Below are 21,516 nucleotides of genomic sequence, written 5' to 3'. Positions count from 1 at the left end.
CTCTTCTACAGAATCAGCTGTAACATTGGATCTTAATGTTTGTTTTGATGAAGTCCTTGGCTTTTTAATGTCAATATTAAAATTACTCGCTTTTATACATGCTTCATCGTAAATATCTTTAAATGAAGAATCTGGTGTTTCACGAACGGTATTTAATTGAGCCACATCATCATCAACGAAATTTTGGGCAATTAAGAGGTTACTGTCAGATTTTTGCATTATTTTAGACAATGGTAAGGTGCAGACAACTATTTTTTGCAAGCTAAATAAAGATATTATAAATCTTAAAAGATATTAATATTATAATATTATAAACAACAAGGACGTCCTATCTTTTAGGGGTTGAAGAAATTTATACCTTTTCAATTATGCCAATGCAATTTCTTATTTGTCACAGATATAGCATTTCCAAGTGCCAAATTCAAGTGATGCACAATGAACATATAAAGCTTGTCGATATTATTATTACATAACATTTCCAGGTAGTCCAAAGACATATCGAGGAAGGGCACCTACTCTACAACTCTCCGTCTTCACCAACCACAACTACAATCATCATCTACACCAACGCTGTCTACCGCCGACCATTGCCACTAGTATTTTCACAGACAATCACAAACATCCATGCCCACGGCGGGATTCGAACTCGCAGCCTTTTGGCTGGAGAGTCGGCCAACCAGGCTGGAATATAGATAAAAAAATTAAATTTTGTGGATAAAAATTAAAGTTTTAATTTTTATCCACAAAAATTAAGATAAAACTTAAAACAAAGTTTTAATTTTTATTAAACAAATAAATAAAATGATATAATTATGTCACTATTTACTTTTAATGAGATGGATGAGCTTCTCGACCTTGCAGAGTTGCTGGATATCTGGCTCAATATTGGTCAACTTCAGTCGAAGATCGGCACACACACTGAGACGAATTCTGTATTTCGTTTTTATTTGAAGGAGCGATGAAAATCGTTTCTCGCAAAGATAGATTGTAGAAAACTGCATGAAGATTTTCGACTTCTTCGAATAATTCGAGAAATTCACTTCTCACTGAAGTCGAGATCCAGAATCGAGCCAAACCACGATCACGGAATTGCATTTTAAGCCCACTGTCACTTGAAAGCTCAATTAGCTGCTCTGTTTTCGATAACGAAAGGTGGTTCTCGTGACTGCAAGCCTGAAATGGATCGTGAAATCACAGAAATTTCTTATAAAAAGTTATTCGGAAAATGTTTCCAAATTCTGTTTCAGAGTTTTGAGGTGGACACAAACCCTTTCCCAGTGGTTAAATTCTAAACTAATATTTTATAAACTAATATAAATTAATCGGGGAAGCTCCAAACCTCCCCGTCCCTTTCATCACGTGTTTGTAATCAGCTAATGTTGATATTGACTTTATATACACATTCAAAACTGTAAACAATTGTTGAATAATAGCACAATAATGTAGGCATAATTACCGTAAAGGGAGAAAAGTCACAAAACAGAAAAATGCTCCTATAAAATAACCAACTGTATTTATCTTTAAATGTGATCCACTGGTCGAGTGTCCAGCAAATCAGCAAATCTTTCCTTTCGTTCAGCGTATTGCAATTGATGGGAATTCTGTGTTTCGTTACAGACCTCTTTCTCTTCAGAAACTACACACAATCTGTCATTACAAATTCGTTTTGTATTATCACTGTCATCCGAGATGTTTTTCGATTTAAAGAAGGTACCAATGTATTTATCCATAATTGATATACTGTACTTACTCGCATATAACTCTCACCCCTGATTTTACTTTTCGAAAAAAAGAAATTAAAAAGTTTCGCATATACCTCGCAAATGAAAGAAGCTGAAACATGTTCAGAGCAGGGCGATAGTAACTTGCTCCCGCGGTAAACAGCACGCCCTCCCCCAATAGCCACTATATTGCAGAGGCAAGAAAAACAAGTACTTTTATTATGTAAGCGAATAAGGTATAAGCAGTCTGTGTAATATATTTCTCAACAAATAGTGTAATTAGAAACAACTGAGATAAAAACGACACTAATTAATAAATCACATCTCCCCTCATACAGGAACTATGCTGTATATGTAGACTCAAGCAAAACCATATGTTGCATGGGCAAACACAGTATCTAACTAAAAACTATTGTTATTAATTAGATTGTGTGAGTTCGCTCGGCAGCAGTAAAATTCAACCGAAAGTGTTAAAATTCGTAAACGTGTTGAAACTAAGATATATAATATATATCTTTGTTTTAACACGTTTACGAATTCACTATATATATATAGTGAATGCTGTTATGGCAGTTTCACATATTATTGGAATTCGGTTGAAGAGAGTTAGCATTTCAACTCAATTGTCAGCTTGCTTTTCGCGCGATTTCTGAAAAATATATAAATACTGGAGTTAACTCACAACACATTTTGTCAATATGGACCGTGAGATGCGGTAATTAATACCCTTGGAGGGTAATGGATGGCAATGCTGTAGCCGAAGTTCTGAGGCTCGGCTATTGCTGTTACCCCTCCTGCCATGATCAGAGCTTTAATAGCTCAATAACACCTTATCCCTGCACTGTCCTCTACAGATAATGGGGAAGATGAAAAGCATTCTTGCTTCGCCCCTTTAAGCCAGTCCTTATAAGGACTATAAGGAACACATTTTGTCTAAGTATTACTTAGCACTTCTGAAGATATGTTGAGCCTTGGTTGAAGGAGGAAACCCTTCATCAATAAACAACAAGCAATTGGTTGAAATGTGGTCATGTGGACAACACATGTTCACTTCAAATCTGACAAAACAGCAAGGGAAGGTGGAAGCAATACAACCATATTGTTTTTCACTTCGCCCCCTCTTTTATTACTCGTCATTCTGCCGCTATAAATTAATATAGCGGCAGAATGTTCATGGAATGAACATTCTGCCGCTATTTTTTTTTTAAGTATTCATTTTATTTTAATAATTTTTACTTACTTATTCAATTTTAATTTGTTTTGTTTGGATAATTGACATATATAGATTTATTTGGTTAATTTAAGCCTGTGGACCACCTGTGGTCCGCGGACCATAGGTTGAGAAACACTGCTATAGGCGTTCTCTTACCTTATGTGAGCCCTAATTCATAAGTAGTATAGAAATAGAAGACGCGACACAACATAAATTAAAAAATGAATTTTAATTTGGAAAAGTATTTTGGAAATTTTTCTAGTGTTTTTTAACTTTTTCTTTTGGAGGGGCCAGGGCCTCATGGCCCTCTCCCTGGATACGCCACTGGCCTGGACAGAACCTAACCTATAAAAGGCACATCACCAACCTGTCCAACAAAATTAAAACGAGAAACAATATCATTTCAAGGCTTTCTGGAACAACCTGGGGTTGTGGTGCAGAAGTCCTAAGGTCGTCTGCACTAGCCCTCGCATTTTCTGCAGCAGAATATTGTGCCCCTGTCTGGGAAAGAAGTGCACACACTAACATTATAGACACCCAGCTAAACTCTACCATGCGCACAATTAATGGGACAGTGAGAAGCACCCCTCTCTCCTGGCTGCCTGTCCTATCTAACATTGCTCCACCACACATACGGAGAAGAGAAGTCTCGATTAAGGAATTTAATAAAGCAATGAGCAACCCACTCCTGCCCCTACATCAACTCTCATAAATCCACCTAGTCTTCACCTAAAATCTAGAAAGGCTTTCTGGTCCATGGACGAACTCTCTTCAGCTGCCCTGCCATCAACACCTGACATGCGGAGAGAACACTGGTCCAACAATCTCCCAACAAACGGCTTCCTGGTTTAAGATGCCTATGTTCTGCAGCCTGGTTTTGCTCTTCCTAGGAAGATTTGGTCATCAATCAACAGGATTAGAACTAAGTGCAGACGTGGCTACCTACTATGGAGGCTGTTAGACCACCCTTATTGTGATTGTTCTCCCGTGGCTTAGACGATTACTCATATTGTGTACGACTGCCCAAGGCGCCAATTTCACGGTGGTGGCCTACAGGTCCACAGGTGAGGCCTTGGATTGGCTGTCCAGACTGGACATTGACCTGTAACTGTTCTGTATTCCTTTTGCCATAGGAATAAATAAAGCGACTTTCTTCTCCAGCTGAAATGTTGGAGTTTAAGAAGAGTCGTGGCAGAAAAAATCAAGTCAATGTTGATTTATTTTTTTACATTCAAAGTAATCCCCCCCCGATCAAATCTGTCATCGGCAAGTTTTACTGCGAGGTTTGAAAGTTTCCAAGTTTCCTCGCTTCCAAAAACATGATATTCATTCTCAAACCTTCCTATTTGCTGACGTCATTTCTACTATGTTTTCCTGTTCGCCCACGAAGAAATTCCGGCTGAAAGGCATCGTTTTGACACGATTGAGGAGATCCAGGCAGAATCGCAGAAAGTGACTCTCAACACAGTCACATTTGAGAACTTCCATGGATGCATGGCATCCATGGAAAAACTGTTGAGATCGTTGTATACATGCCTCAGGAATACATCCTCCAAGTACATCGCTGTAAACTGGCAAGCATCCTCTATATCCTTCTTAGAATTACTGAGACAGATTGTTCAAATAGTTTTCCGAGGCCATTCGCTCAAAAAAAAAAACTTAATTTATTGAAGCGAATTATATCTTCCTAGGACCACCTAACCACTACATAAAAGCTGAGTTTAAAAAAGTTCCTTAGGAAGGGAGCAGTGCAGGTAGTTGAAAGAAATCGAACTTGTAACTACTAATCGATAGGAACGCAATGTCTGTTAAAGTACGAGGACAGAAGGATGTTAAAATACTAGGATAAATGACTGATGCTCACATATCAGACCATTTTTTTTTAATTGCATACATTCTCATGTCGGTTGCCTATTTTGAAGAAATAGGAGAAAAAAAAATTCTCGCTTGTTTGAGACCGCTAACTCACCTTCATGTAAGGTTTCTATAAAAGCTCTTCGTTAGTGGAACGGGGATGTAATCCAAATCTTTCCAACGACTTGACCTCTCCCAACTAGTGATTTGCTTCTGATTTCTCTGGCGTTATTTCCGAAACTAAGACAGCGAATCCAATAACATGTTCAAGTGGTATCGAAGATACCCTTTAGTTGGAAAGATCTGGGTTCAGATCCTGTTTAGAACACGAAGAACACCGGTCTTACAACGTGGATATCAAATGCGACACGGAGGCGTACGTTTGCAGGGGTGAAAACGGAAGGCGTAATGTACTGTCATATCGGAACTCCCTCAGCAGTGAAGTGTGGGCGAGTGATGTTTTTGGTATGCACGGCACAGTAATTGTTAACTTAGAATTTTTCAGCCATTTTTATCTCGTTTTAATTAGTATATTTAGTGTGAATATTTGTGCAAGTAGGTGGCAGTCTACTGAGACGAGATATTCTCTTTTGCTTGTTACTAAAATTATTCTATTAAAGATGAAGACATCTTTAATAGACTTCATGTATTAAAGACATGAATAGAAGATTAACTTCATTTATTCATTATTATTTCAATCCTTTAAAATTTAAATAGAAATTGGCTTTAAATTGCACGAACATCGTCTTTGGGTTCCCCATTAACTGAAGTCATCTTTTCCTTCCGTGTGTTATGATATTGCAGTTTAAAAAAGAAAACGGCGAAAGGGTGGTTCAATTAGTTAATGCACAGCGATGCAAGTTATTACGGTCGTAGATAAGGTATGTGACTAGGAAGAAGAAACAAAGCTAATCTTTGTGCAGCATTAATCTGATGTCTTGGAAATCGATTTAGTTCATTTCCTTCCGTTAAGATCTATATTTAGAGCACTAAGTAGGATCGTTGCGGCTTGCCCTGTGGTCCATCCTCATCTTTTCCTTCTCTTATCAGAAGACAGTTTTATTCGAAAGTGAAATGAAGCCGTGGGAAGATTTCTTCTATCGGGAAAATGGAAACATTATTGCTAATGGATCGTTAAAGGTCATGAATAAGTTAGGCATCGGTTACGTAAAAAAATAGTTGGCTGAAGGTGCGTTATGCACCTTTGACCTATAAAGTCATCTGTTTCTTCTTTAACGGTGCGATAATCTGTATTAGCATAGAAAGACGTGGAAGTATGATGATGATTGCTTTGATCATCCCAATTCCCATATTCAATGCAGTTATCGATCACTCATATCGGCTACGACAACATTCCCTCTTCTCTGTGGTACTAGTTCTAACACACTACCAATCGTTGGCTCTTAAGGAAAAAGCAAATTAAAAAAAAATCCCTTACTTGAACCCGAAAAAAACGTAGCTTTAATGTGGGTAAAAACAGAATGATTGAATTATATTTCTTTGATTCGAACACCGAACTTCTGAATCCATTTAGCGAGGACGATTTCCTTTCTTTGCTATCTACTTTATTGCAATCCTTTTATCTCCTGATCGTTCGAGTTTAAATCAGCTGCTTGTTATGATTCACTTTTTATCAGAAACTGTTTAATATAACACATTTCGATAACCATATGCCAGTAAAGGTCATCAATGAATCGAGATAAAGTAATTTATTGATGTTTTGCAATTTTAATTCAGTAATATACACTCGGTGGACAAAATATTAGTTATCTCCATGCTAATTGGAATAACTACTAAAACTTTACAAAAAGCACGAGACTGGCGCCGACTGTAAATATTTTAATGACTCCTCCATACGTTAAAGATTGGTAACGTAAGATCTTTTTTGGGTTTGATTAGTAAATTGGAAAAGGGAAGTCATTTTGAGTTGTGAACCTTGGAAATTCAAGGAATACAACTTCACTGTTTTGGGCATTTAGACTGCAGATGATCACATTTCTTAGATAAAGGTTAAGTTTCAGAATTGAAAGAACGATAGAGGCAGCAAATGAACATTGAATGAGGCAAAGAAATTTTGAGCGATAGCAGAAGAGGGGGAGGGGGACAGCGTTCATGAATTGTCCGATTTCATAAATGCACTTTCGCCCTTTGCACGAAGAAGTTGTGTGAAAGTGTAGTTTGAAAAGCGAACGTGGGTAGTAGTGGTTCTGGTTGCCAGTGGAGGTTCTCTCAAAAACAGCAGAACAGGTTTGATGCTTGTAAGTAGAGATGGGATGTTGCACTTCTTAAAAGGACAGTTTAGTTTTATATTTACCAGATACATTTCTCAAATCATCGTAATACAAACCAAGCTAGACTAAACTTCTGTGTGAATACGTATTAATAAATTATTCTAATAAATAGTAAAATAGGCATAAAATCAAATAGATCATACCCACAATTCGACATCAAAAACAATACTTATGGAGATAAATAAAAATGACAAACACAATATTAGACATCCTGGTCGAAACTACGATTGGAAAGGTTTTCCATTGGATCCTACAATAAACATTTTAATCAGCTGATTAAAATTAATCTATGCTGTCCTTGTCGTTTGCTGATATTATTCTAAACATGCTGGTCATTATTAATATAGTATTAAAGCAATAAGTACTATTAGGAATGCAAAATACAATGAGAGAGATATTCGACACGTGTCGCAATGAGAATCATTTGTGGTGTTTATTTAGCAACTTACTTATCCTAACTTATCCCAACTAGCTTAGTAGTCGAGCAGGATTATAGAGAGGCTGAAATGAAAGGTAGGTTTGATTTTGTTATAATCTGTCTGTTTATATGTCTTAAAATACATTAGAACGAAGACAAATGAAGTCCAAAGATAGCGTAGTTTAGATATTAATCTACTATTGTGATGGGTGTTTCTGGGCATGTAATGTATGTTTAGGTTTCTCGATCGTATCACATAGGAGGAAAGTCAAGGGAGAGGGATCTGATCAAAATGAGACGAGTATGCACTCATATTAATCAAGGATTTTTTGCTCTTTCAATCGAATAAGAAAACCTACAGCCATTCCTGAAAGGCAGTGTGGACTTAAAATATTAGAAACTGGCTGACTGTATAAACGGAGAACCTCACAACGAGAAGTACATTTACTTTTTTCGCTTTTTTTTTTATAAGATTTCCAGTTTCCAAATGGATAAACTGATGGCCTACTTAATGTCGTGTAGATGGAGAAAGTGGATTTCACTCTATAGGAATCGTAAACAATTCCATTTTGCGACAATCTTAAGGCAGGTTTTCATGGGACTGATCGTCTTTCGAAAAGTTATTAGCAAGAGAACTTGGACATGTACCATTACGAAGGATATCATCTTATCAACTGAGCAGCCATAATACTTCTACACTATAAAACACAATTTCCTAACGTATATATTTTTTCTTTTAGTGTGGCTTCCGAATGTTAGTAATATACAGAAATCCATCTTTCAACAGCACGTAAAGAGATGGTCTACAATTGTGGTTTCCCTTAGGAAGCGCTGCCTCGCATCACTGCTTACCATAATATTTTGATTGTGGGAGTATGTACAGTGAGTCGTGAATTTGAAAACATAGTATTTTTTCCCCGCAAGAGATTATGAACATAGCGCACTATTGCAGTTGTTATAATTTCGCGTAGGTTCAATATGATGACTCACATAGAGAACACGGGTAATTAGGAGAGATAAGCTATACTTGTTTACCATCGGTTACTATAGAAACAACTGCAATAATACCGTTTGCTGCATGTCAACTTTCGATTAAGATACTGAGGATGCATAGAATCACAACAAGGTACTCAACTTGAGGTATCCGATCAATGAGAGTCGCGAGCTACCCGGAAACTGCAGAGATGAGTTTAATTTGTTTATAACGCAGGAAAATGATAACTTAATGCCCAGTAAAGTATGAAATCGTGGCACTGTTACTAGTACTATCGAAAAAGTACATTTTTCTGCTGCCATCGCTCATAGAATTGTTTCAAATTAACCACCTTTAATCGAAGTTGCTCACTTAATTTTTATGCAGGGTCAAATTTTCGCTCGGAGACATATCACGTTAAGGTTTTCTTTGGCCTTCTGAAAACAAATTTAGCCTCAATAGCTAAATCGAAAAATCGGTTTCAAAAGTCAACCTAAAACAGCGAACAATCTAGGCTGAATAAAACTATTTTAAACTCTTGCCTCATAAATACGATTAAAGTCATCCATAAGTTTCATTTTTTTATCTGGACAGAACCAAAGCGAGTCATCAATCAGTATCTCATCACTTTCTTTATTTTTAATGTTTCAAACGTCCACATTCTTTTTCGGTAGTTGCTCAAAACTACTCTGCTGACATCGACGAATACTTTACGGTTCTGTCATAAAATCTTGCAGGTGATGACACACTGGAAAAATATTACCCACGAACTTCAGAGAACTGCCTTTTGCCCTAACAAAAAATCAGCTGTTCCTGCAAAATTTTTTATGGATTAAAAGATATCCCGTTTTCAAAGGACATTCCAGTCATAGTTATTGGTTTGTTTCTTTTGGTTTTTCTAGATCATTTTCCCAATAGATATTCTATGGTTTTTTTTTTTTTTTTTTTTTTTTTTTTTTTTTTTGCCTTGGCTTATGCATTGGTCAGACTGTAAACACGTGAGTCTGTTGTTTTTAGCCCATGTCCGAAAGAGAGAATGGCGATTTACTCCTATCTTCAACTGCTATTTCATGCAATGTGTTGTTGTCGTCCTAGCGAGTCATTCTCCTTTGTCATCAACAGCGACAACAGTATATTTGACAACGAACAAGCAATATAAACGGGATGGTTGTCTTGCTGAGTTCTACTTCAGCAATAGATGTAGTATATTTCTGAAATAAAGATTACGGGCTGTCTAAATATAGGAAAAAGTGAAATGAGAATTCATTATTCTGACCCTTCCTAGGCTGAGAATGCTGCATTTTCATTTCACTTTTGGAAGAAATTTCAAACTACAACTCATAAGCGACTGCTAATTCCAAAGATTAAACGCCCTGAGTTGGCCCATACAATAAATAAAAATAGTACGATGGTTATCGTATGCGTTTCAGCTACGCAGGTCTTAATAGTATGTTAAGAGCTGTATAGTATTAGCTTCCTTTCGCTTTTTAATACTTTTCAGCATAACACTTCTCCCGCTATCTTACATCAGCTAACTATCAATAGAAATCAGCAACGTGCGTCTTTTATTTATTGATTTCTGCCTGTGAAAATCAACACTCGAAGGACACTGTAATTGTACCAAGTAAGATTTGAACTTTTAACAGTTACCTTCGTGTTCCGATAAACAATATTAACGAGCAGTGATGTTTAACCTCCTCCCATTCTGACAAGAGTGGGTTGATGGCAAATAACAGTGATTCTGCACAGAATGCACGAGCGTCATGCACAGTGGACTCGGTACTGTTTATAATAAATGCATTAGTGTGCCTGTAACAAAGTGAAATGACCTTGAACATTGGAGTTAATTCATTTTAACGAAGCATAATTCATTCACGAATAGAGCGCATGGCCTGTTATATAAAGGCTGCTGACGTATTTGTTCGAGTGGATCGTGTTGTTCTCCAAACAACAGGTTCGGAGATCGAATCCCAGTTCAGGCTTGTTTGGGAATATCCTTAAGGAGGAGTTGATGTTCGCAACTCGTGTGGGACTATCACCCAGAGCTCATTTGCAAGTCTGAAGTGATATGAAAAAGTTAAGTTTAGTCTCGTTAGCAGGGTTTTCTGGAATGTAAGCTTTAGCCATTCAATCAGCTGCGTTTTAGTATAAATTTTGAAAATCAAGTACGTTTGTCACAAGCATCACATATTTTGAGAGACATTTATTGTAATCTCTCTAAATATGTCTTAGTTGAAGTATAATAGACATTAGGCGTAAAAAGAAATCCACTTGACATCAGACTAGTTTGGGAGAAATCTTCCTAAAATCTTGCGTTATTTAACATGACTTTCTTTAATAAATCCTGCATACGCCCCCCTAAAATTGCATTAGAAAATCATTTCGTCGAAAGAGACGATGCATTTAAAACAACGTGCTTCGTACTGTTGACGGATATTTATGAACGTGATGAGAGTTTTTGATTTCTTTCTTGCCTAATATGAGCTATTTACACTGCAGAGGTGATCTTGTCTTTTGAATGATTTTAGACTGCGCTTAATAAGCCCTACAAACGTTGCTAATTTAAAATTATTGAGCGAGCTTTATAAAAATAACTGTAACAAACTGTGCAGACCTGGAAAGTTGTCACAGAACCGATTGAACAGAGTTTAGCTCTTTCAAAAGACAGGCTTGTGGGTTCGAATCCTAACGTGTCTTGAGATGGTTGATGATTTTGATCAGCTTGTAAAAGCAAAACTACGTGTTTGGTATGAACAAAACTGATTTGATTATCTGACCCTTAGCTCATCCACTGCGTACATCTCAAATTGCGAAGCTAATGTTTTACTTAATCCTTTTAATAGTTTTTTTCCCATTTTGTCCGTGGAAAATTATAAATTGTGATTTTCACAAAACTTTTGGTGGTTATTTAATACACCATTAATAAAAAATTGGCATCACTATACACTATTTGAAATGCATTTTTTATAAATAACGATATAAACATTGAATTAAAAGAATATTCCGATATAAAATCAATGTCTGTTAAATTACAAGAATCGGCTTTACACAACCATGCAACTCAGTTTCATTAGCACTTTTAGGACGTCTACGATTCGAAAAAAACTGTTTCTTAGTTTTGCTTTCCTACTAAATTACTTTTTGTGAATTTATTGTATTTCCGCAGTTTTATAGCTGATGACCGCAGTAATAATTTCTTTAGTTAGTCTCTACATACAAAATTCTAATATATATATTGTTTATATTAATATTTGCGCCACACGTGAGAGATTGCGAAACCTATAGCACATCAGCTCTATATGTAGATAAGTGGTTAAGAATTAAACGCAACTGCTTAGCAGTAGTTCCGTAGGCTTCAGTATGGACTGTGGATGGAAAACCAACAGATGTCCTTAGTGACTGACAGTTCAGCAAAATAGTTTCTGTGAAACTATAGAAAAGGAAGGATCTGAACGCCTATGAGAAAATGATTAGAATGAGCCAGCAGGAAAATATTTCAGTAGATAGCAAGCATATTCCCGATATTCTTATAGAATCCGTTTATAGGAAAAAGATTACCATAAATTTTAACCCAACACAGATGGCTTCGTCTGAAAGTCGAATTTCAGCATTCATATAAAGAAAATATTTTTCGGGAAATTTCTAAAACAAGATTCCACGCGCTCGTAGTAGCTCGAGCGTATCTCAGATGGAAAGTTTCTTGAGTCTTCTTTCTTTCTATTTCTTTCGAGTTTGGAAAATTTCTCTCTCATCTTGTTTATCGCTTTCACATCTGCGAACGTATTTCTTTCCACAAAGCGTGTTTAGAACTAGTTTGAATGTCATCCAAACATTCATGTGTGATGTTGAATATTGACAAATACATCACACATCAATGTTCATGTGTGATGTTCTCCGCTTTCTTGTGATTTCATATTGGCTGAAATCGTGGTTAATATATATAAAGCTCCCATATTTTACTGTTATACGCCGAAAGTTAGACGAGAGATTTAAATCGTACATTTAACTGACCTTCAAGAAAGGTATTAGGAAGACTGTCTCTAGTTTGCAAAATTTCATTATTATTATCTTCTATGAGAAGACAACTCCATCTTGAAGGAAAACGACGCGTGAGTTACCCCCATATATACTTGATTCCTCCCCACTTACAGATAACATGACAGCCAAATGTGTCTAAGTGGAGCACAAACATCACGGATTGTGACCTGAGCTTGGTGCTCCATTTTTATATTTGTGACAAGATGAGTGTTAATTTTTTTTATTTGTGACGAGAGAACTGAAGCATCAAGCTCAAGGCTCGTGATTTTTGCGTTTGTTATCTCTGCATGCACCGACATGTTCAACAGTTCTGGATCAACAATCAATAGATAAATCAATTCAGTTAATGTTCTTTTTTTTTGTTCTTCAGTCATTAAAGTTACTTAAATTCACTGCTTCAATCTCTCTTTGCACATATTTTCAACAGTAAAAAACAGTAATGAATTTCCATTGTTTGCTTCCTGTCATTAACGTCTTGTTATATCCTCTAGTAGAACATGGTTCGACCAAGCGCAAAAACTCCGGCTCCCTGTCTTATATATGTCCTGAATTAACTTATAAATTAAATCCCCTGTTAGATACACTCATCCGTTACAACTATCCATGCGATTCTCATAACTATCATGGTACTCTCACTCCACTTATTTATTAAATTCTCTCTAAATACTTTCAATTCTATCGACATCAAAATGAAACTGAATGAAGCACTGTCAGTAAAAATATGAAATTGTATCTTAATATTTGAATCTAAATCCTTTATAAATGTATTAAACAAGAACCTTAACACATTATCATGATGATGTAGCTCCTAACCATCCGATTCGTAAATGACTATTATATTTTATCATGTCGCAATGCGATCATCAATACCTATTTGGCACATTTAAACAAGTAAACTTTTGTGCTAAATCCAATTAAATCGCATCATGGCCATTACCAAGTTCCCTTTAACAAAACCGTGCTGTACCTTGCTCAGCAAGTGAGCCTTATTATGCATAGCCCAGCAAGGTTTTCTATTATTATTCCTAGTCTTTGCAATTCATTAAAGATGATCAAAGGTAAATTGATCAACCCTAACGTACATCTGCTCCCCACCTCCAACCTTATCAGTTGTCTAATAATTTATGACGTAAACAGTTTCCTCTTCCTGTATTACATCATTGGGTAAATCTTACACCACAGCATCATTTCTTAGACTTGTTCACTTATTGCTAAATTAACTTTTGCAGCGATAGCCGGATCATTTAAAAATAATCTCAGGGAGTATAAAAGCTTTCAGAATTAATAATAAAATATATAAATACTTTATAGATCTGTACTATATATTTGTAAGTACTGAGGCAGCGATATATAAAGTATTTATACAGTATATTGCTGCCTCGGTACTTATGAATTGTATATGGTTAGGAAATGCAGCACTGCCTTAAACGTCCCTGCGAACAACATTCTCTGCTGCAGCCCAGTTTTATACCTTGAAAGAACGAATTCTTGACTTATATTTCGTTATTTTACAATCTATCTTTACGCTTAATTTTTATGTTGTTCACACACGTCTTCAATTCATATTATCTCTCTCATTCGTGTTCCCCATAAAATCTCAGTGATATTTAAACGCAGGAAGAATCCTTGTTCAATATGCTTCCGGAAGTATGCTTAAATCGCCAATTCTTAATTTTTTACATCATTTTCCGTAACAGGATGCAGAACCTAGTATCCACGTGTACTTATGAATCCCTTTTCTGTCGATTTCTGTAGTTTATGATACATTCTTTAATCCAATTATTTTAATGCAGACATCCGACTCTCTCACTATGCTTGATAAGCATCCATCAGCAGTGGATTTTGTTTTGTTTTTATTATCTCGAGTGCTCTAAAAGCGTGCCAATAAATTATTCATACCTATTGTTCTCTATTCTCGTTTAGCGTCGTAACGAATTGTAAAAATGACGTCAACAGTTTGTTTACTGAAGTCATTTTTTTCGTCTGCAAAATTCACTGAGTAAAATCATGAGGCTGAGAAGGCAGTTGATACTATTTAAGAAGATATCAAAAGACAAATAATTGATAAAGCGAAAATGTTGTCCTTATGTTCTCTTAATGATAGCTTGGATATTCGCTTTAATATACTAAATGAAAAAAAACCATCCTTAAGGCAGAGGGATGAATTTTTCATTACAGTCATGCGTCTCATTTGAGATAGAAATGGTATAAGTCGATCTGATTACGATCTTATGTTGAGAAGAAAGTTATCGAGAGAAATAAGGCTTAAATTTTAAAAAAAATGGATTATTTGTTCTGTTTTGAACAGGCACCTACGTACTTAAGTAACCACATGGATTCTATCGGAGCACAAAACGAGTATAACATCGGATCGAACAAAACAGGCTCGACTACTTGAATTTTATCTTCAGCATTATGGAAATAGCATTTTATTTGTAAAACGTTACGAATAGGATTTTTTTTGTTTAACTGTTTTAAGTTTTCTCTAATGTATTCCTCATCGTAAAGGAGTTAGTTAAAACTTTGTGAAAGAGCCGCAGGCTGAAGGATCTTGTCTTTTGTGTATTCGAGCCTTTGAAACTGCTATTAACAAGAGCAGCCATTTAAGTTCAGCTACTTTATTATTGCGTGGCATTCTCACGTGATCCAACATTCGTAATGCAATGTCATGTGCAGATGTCTTCTTGTAGAGGGCTGTTGTTAGTTAATGATAAATGGAGTTCGATGGCACGTTCGAGCTTAGGCTTGACGTAATAATTTGCCTTTATTGTTCTCTAAACTATCGAAAAGAATGAATGTTTTTTTTTGGGGGGGGGGGTTGAAACAGTAGTTAGGATTATAATCCTTTCTGTAGAAATGCCGAAGTTTAAAACGAAATAAATGAAGCAAACAATCAGGTGGAATTCTGGAAGTCTTATGATAATTCGCGACAAACAAACTTTGAACATCCCATGAATGGGCAAAGATAATTCAATTAAACGAAGTAATAAGAGGTTATTAATCAATAATCTGAGAAAATAATTTTCCAGTACCAAGCTAAAGATCAGAAGCCAAAAAATATATTAAAAAAAACGTAATTCCATATAATAAACTAACTCTTCCTAAGCAAACACAGAAAATATGAGACAATAAATTATCTTACCCCAGAAGGCTAATACAGTAAATGTGTAGGATTATTATATTAATGCGAACACTGCAGTTTCTAAATGGAATTATCTACCTTCGACGAAGAGGTCTGGTCCTGCAAAACTACGGCTTGTCCAATAATTGCTGACGTTATAGTGCCATGTACGGGAAAACAAGAAATTGTGATGTGGTCGACAAGTAACGAGGCGGTTGTACTGTTTGATATTGCACTCAATTAAATGCGGGATTTAAATGAGTTACCGTGTCAAAGGACGAAACACAAGCCATGCAATAGGAATTATGACAGCTGGGGCGATGCTGATAATGCACCAAACATGAAATCCCACTGTTTGTCCTGTTCGATAGTATTAGAGGAATTAATAGTCATCGAGTAAGGTATGTAATCTATGAAACGGAAATACCAACACACGAACAGACGAAAACATGTATTACTCCATCGAATTCAATAGTACAGTGATATTTAGTGATGCATTTTATTATCCAGCTTTTTTTTATTTCTGTTTGTCTTTCGGTTAGTTTTTATTTTTCAGATAACACACGCAATTTACAGACCGTAAAATTGTCTCAATTTTTGGTAATCCGGCCATTTTGCCAAGTACCAACCATTTCGCCCTTCCCCTGTTTATGTTCGTTTATCTAAAGCCATCAGTGTTTCGTTTTACTAGAAAAACTACTTTTCCGTCCCACAAACAAGCTACTGTAATGAACAGCACACACTGCTTAGAGACAGCTAAACCGTACTTAATATTTGCGGTAATCCTACGTACATGATTAGTACTGAAACCCTTAAATCCTCTGTCTACCAAGGTGAGTTTTCTCTTTGGTAGATCTGTTGCACTGCTCTGTACAAGTGACCGTATAGATCCTATTAGGAAAACTTAGAAGTACGTTTTTCTCCATGACAAAGAAATAATTATACTAACAAGGTGATGCTATTCCTGTTAACTTATCAGTCCAGTACAGCATTGTGTCATATTAAATGCCATTATGAATTTAACATTCATCTTTGCATTTTATATAAACCGTAAACCGATGCAGTTATTTTTGTCAATTTTTCGCGATTAATTGTCCAGTTTTACATTACGAAATGCCTTCTCTACACACTTCATAATATAAAACTATAACTCAGTATATTTTAACTTATACGATCTACTAATCTGTTTCCCCGATTTATTTACGTAATTCACTCCACAAAAAAGAATAAAAGCAATCTCAGTTTATAGTAAAAGATCCATGTGAACAATTTATCCATCTTAATAGGCCTGAAAATAAACTTTCCCCAACCAATTTCCGTAGTTCCTTGTATGAATAGCAGCGTGTAGCTTCTATTCATGGCTACTTCAAAATTAAGCGCGCCCACATTTCTGCGGATGCAAGTAGCAGGCGGCTATTTGCATACAAATCACCGAAAGTTTTTGAAAGAAAGTTAGTGAATAGCAAGTTCGAAACATCTCGATGCAAATATTCCAATTACATGCTTTTCGGTCTGTCACTCAGAGGGCAATACCGACACTGCTTTCCACTGGTCAAACAATTTATTTTTAGAGCTGACAGAAGGACGGATAGTAGAAGTATTTCACATTTTTGCTAGTGGAAACCCTTAACGACAATTCTGGGAGCGGCCATGAACCGAGTTACATCTGCTGTAGATTAAAATGTTTTTATATGCGCGTTGCACGTGGGTGTCTCTAGAGCCACGAGTATATTACGTTGTTTAGGGTGATTTAAATCCGGAGGAGAGATTACACAGAAGTGGAGTTGTCATCCAGTGCAGGCAGCATGCGATCTTGGCTTCTCGTAATAATTTTTGCAAGTTTTTTTTTTCCTTTTCTCCGCACTGCGTGATGATAGTAAACATGAATATTTTAAAGGGATATCCTCCAGTGCAACTATAAATCACTTTAAATTACATGATATTCCTAACGCTAGTTTGTTGCTTCAGTCAGCAGAGCATTGGGAAGTATGCTGTACTATCTGTTACAGTTCATGAGGCTGATATATGCAGAACATTTAAGCAATCCGGATGGCAGAAAGATTTCCATGCTCAATAATCCCCACAAAAAATTGATCTCTATCAATTGCAACGATCCCTACCTATAAAAAAATTCCTGACTTAGCCCTTTCCTTGTCATTATATAATAATATTATTTTCATAAGTAATCATTACAAAACACAAAAATGCATTTTTGTGTTTCGTAATGATTTTAAAATTGCCCTTGATAATTTTCATACTGGTATTGTAATTACTTCCCCAATACGCATTACTTAAATGCACATTTGTAGATTGTAATGCAATTCTATTCAAAGGCTAAAAATATAGTAACGTGCACGGGTGAAGATGTCATTGAGTAGGTCCTCGGGATCAAATATTGTTTATGCCATTTCAGACTAAAAAAAAATCATGTTTTGACTTTTCACAATGACTTTACCCACGTTCTTTCTTTTATTCTAATGATGACTCATTATTATTCACTGGCTTACAGTTTAACCTAATACAGTAATATTGCTAAATTGCAAAAATTGTTTCCTGGCCATGACCCGAATTCACGAAATTGCTGAGGAATGCAATTTCTAAAATACAAAAAGCCCTTTAACTTTCTCTGTTGATGTAGTTATTGGGTTAAATTTGATTGGTAGTTCTGACATTATAGAAACATGCGTAATATACACTAACGACTTTTCAAATGAAGGTTACTCGGATGGTCTCATAAAGAGACTTTTTTTTAGCAGATTTCTAAGCGGACGGATGGGGTTAAACTTTTGAAACGACATCTAAAACGAACAAGAGCATCTTTAAAGGAAACGAAATTTGAATAAAACGATTACAATATCACGACGCCACATTTCTTAAAATGATCAATTATCGTTGGTGGGCTGAGTGGTTAAACATACCCCCCCCCTCTTCACCTAACAGGCTGAGAGTTCAAATCGGAGTGATAGACAATGAAGTCTCCCCACTTTTGCAGGCTGGTTCGAAAAGGACATATATTTGGTTTATAAAGCAAGTTTTCCCGATTATGTAAAAATAAAGAAATAGACTGTGTCCCAAACGTTCCAAAATATTTCAATAATTTACAAAAATTGGTACGTTAGAATGCAGTTCGCACGAAATTGAATCGCAAGGGGGGAGTTTTTTTTTTTTTGGCAGGGAGAAAAAAACTTACTTTAAATTTTCACCGATAGAGGACGAGGTGCCACATGCAGTATTTGCAAATACGTGCAAATGAGAGGTCTATAAAACGCAGGGTGTACCATTGACAGGTCGTAATGCATTAGTGCAAATTCCCAGTCATTGGGGCGAACAGAATTGTTTTTGTGGTGTGATGATTACGTACCATGAAAGATGTAGAATACTGACTATTTTGCTATGCCTGCGATTCTTGCAGCTTCCCGTGCACTGCTTACACCGCTTGTTGATTGTGCCGCTAGGACGTTCATTTGCAATACCACAACGCTGATGTACGGGCTTCGGATAACACTGGTCTACAATGTTCGAGGGCGATCTGACAAATTTCCAGTTTCCTCGGAACGTCGTATTACAGACTGTATGTTGGCAGGGGTGATAGGACCTCGACCTGTCTTCATTCTGCGTTCGAAACTTTCGTAAAATTTCCGCTATCGATTCCCCACTTACGTAAAATAACTTCACTAACTATCCACCAATGTAAGCATCACAGCAACAAATTTTTCTTTTCACAGAAATAACTCTGTTCACCCTCAGTGAGTGGGAATTTGCACGCATTCATTACGAGCTGTCAGTGGCACATCCTGCATTTTATAGAACTCTCATTACACGCATTTACAAATAACGCATGCGGTACAGCGCCCTCTATCGGTGCAGCGATTCACTTTCGTGAAAACCGTCCTCTAATATACCAATTTTTCTAATTTTTATGAATTATTGAAATATTTCGGAACTTATGAGATACCATGTATATCCATAACCCGCCTAATGTACTAATGAACTATAATTTTCCAACCTTTTTAGTGAATCGCATTTAAAAGAAGTTTTATATGGGTAAACTACGTCAGAAATTCATTGTATTCTTGAGCAGTGTAAGAGTTCTAATTCTTAGGGCAGAAAGAATGACTTCAATTTGGTATGTTTCATAGCTGTGTTAATTTTTTTCTTCATATTTCAGTATAGTTATTAATTTTATGAGGTTTTTCATCAATAAAATATTTATTAATGAACCTAGCATTCTTTTATTTTAAAATTAAAAAGTTTTACTGAACTAGTCAAGTCTTACAATCCTCCTGATCCTCCTAACACTATTAAAAATCAATTCAGTCGTCGGCACTTCGTTTCGTGTGAGCATCACATTTTTATCCCTTATTTGGACAGCTTTCAAATAATGCCAGAGCAAACACCGTTAAGCAGATCAAGTACCACCTGTGACTTCAGTACACTAAAATAATAAAATTCGTTATTTCAATATAGCCAAAAAACCATTTGATGTATGTATGTGGAAGGGGGGTAACATAATCATAGACTCTGGGATCTGTCCCCCTGTTGCATTCACTTTGCGAACATCACCATGTTTTGTTCCTCGTGTTTTATGCCAACTAATTTTCACCAAAATGGCGTCGTTGCTCCCGATTCAACAATAACTCTGTTAATAATATTTGCATCGCGTATGATTTTATTATTTTCATGTAACGGTGTTGCCCCGATGATTTAATAACGTCTTGTTGCCAGCAATGTCATCGTTACTAGCCTCCCCATTGTTAACGTTCAAATCTTAAAACCCCGTTATTCTGTCTATCCAACGTTGCAAAGCCGAGGTGTTGCAAATGGGCATGCCTCAGACCAAAGCTTCCCTTCTAGACGAAAGGAGTTTTTCGTTTTTATTTTTTTTTCTCCCTCTTCCTCATGCCAATATTCTTGTACGGATGAATTATGATAAAAATATTAAAAACGAAAATTATAAAGTAAAATTTTGGTTCACAATTAAACTGAATATATTCTATAACGATCTTTACTTCAAAGGTTACAATGCTTTTAAATGACGTAATAATAAGAGGTATGTAAGATATAAATCATGCACAGATTTCTGTTATTGTTGCAGCCTGAAATCGAAAAATGCACATTTCAGGGTGAAACAAATCTTCTGTTTAGTAGTGTAGTTATTTACGAGTAAAGAATATCGATGTTAAAATGGAAGCGCGCTATCATTATTGGAGGGAGCTTTCTTTTTATTTGGAGAAATAATGGGAAAAAAGAACTTAGAAGACAATCTATAGAATAAAGAAAAGATATTGAATAGAAACGCGAAAAGAATAGGGTTTATCTCGTAAAGAATGGAAAGATATAAAGCAACGAACCCTTCCAGATCACGTTGATTTCGTACATTGAGATGAGGTGTTTCTCTCAAATGCTAGAAATCGGATTCCGTGATAATTCCTGTCTAGCATGGCGAGTGCATTTTAGTGGACCGAGATGAAAGAACTCACACGGAGTGAACTGAGTTTGCAACACAAGCATTATTGGTACACAGCCGTAAAAGATTTTATCGCAAGTGGTTTCTAGTGAGAGAAAGAATTGACAACCACTAGATTTTACAACTCCTGTAAAACATAAAAAAATAAAAAAAATAAAATCGATTTTTGTAGTCGTTGATAATGGAAATCTTATCAACTTCTGTTTGAGTTCCTAAAACAAACGAAAATGGCGATAAATCGCAAGTTCAAAATGAACATTGCGGTTATCCAGTAGAATAGAAAAGAAGGGTAAAACCTATAAACAGAAACTAACAAACTTCAGAACTAGTTTAAAATTTATGACAGTTTCCCCAATGGAAAGTTCTCAAGTATAAGTTTATAATGGAATTACGTTTTCACCGTTTAGCAGTCTGTCCTTG

This window comes from Typopeltis vanoorti, chromosome 4 (genome assembly GCF_054136105.1).
Source record: "Typopeltis vanoorti isolate ZY-2024b chromosome 4, IOZ_Tvanoo_1.0, whole genome shotgun sequence".
In the NCBI taxonomy this organism is placed as follows: Eukaryota; Metazoa; Arthropoda; class Arachnida; order Uropygi; family Thelyphonidae; genus Typopeltis; species Typopeltis vanoorti.
This window is presented reverse-complemented; position numbering follows the sequence as displayed.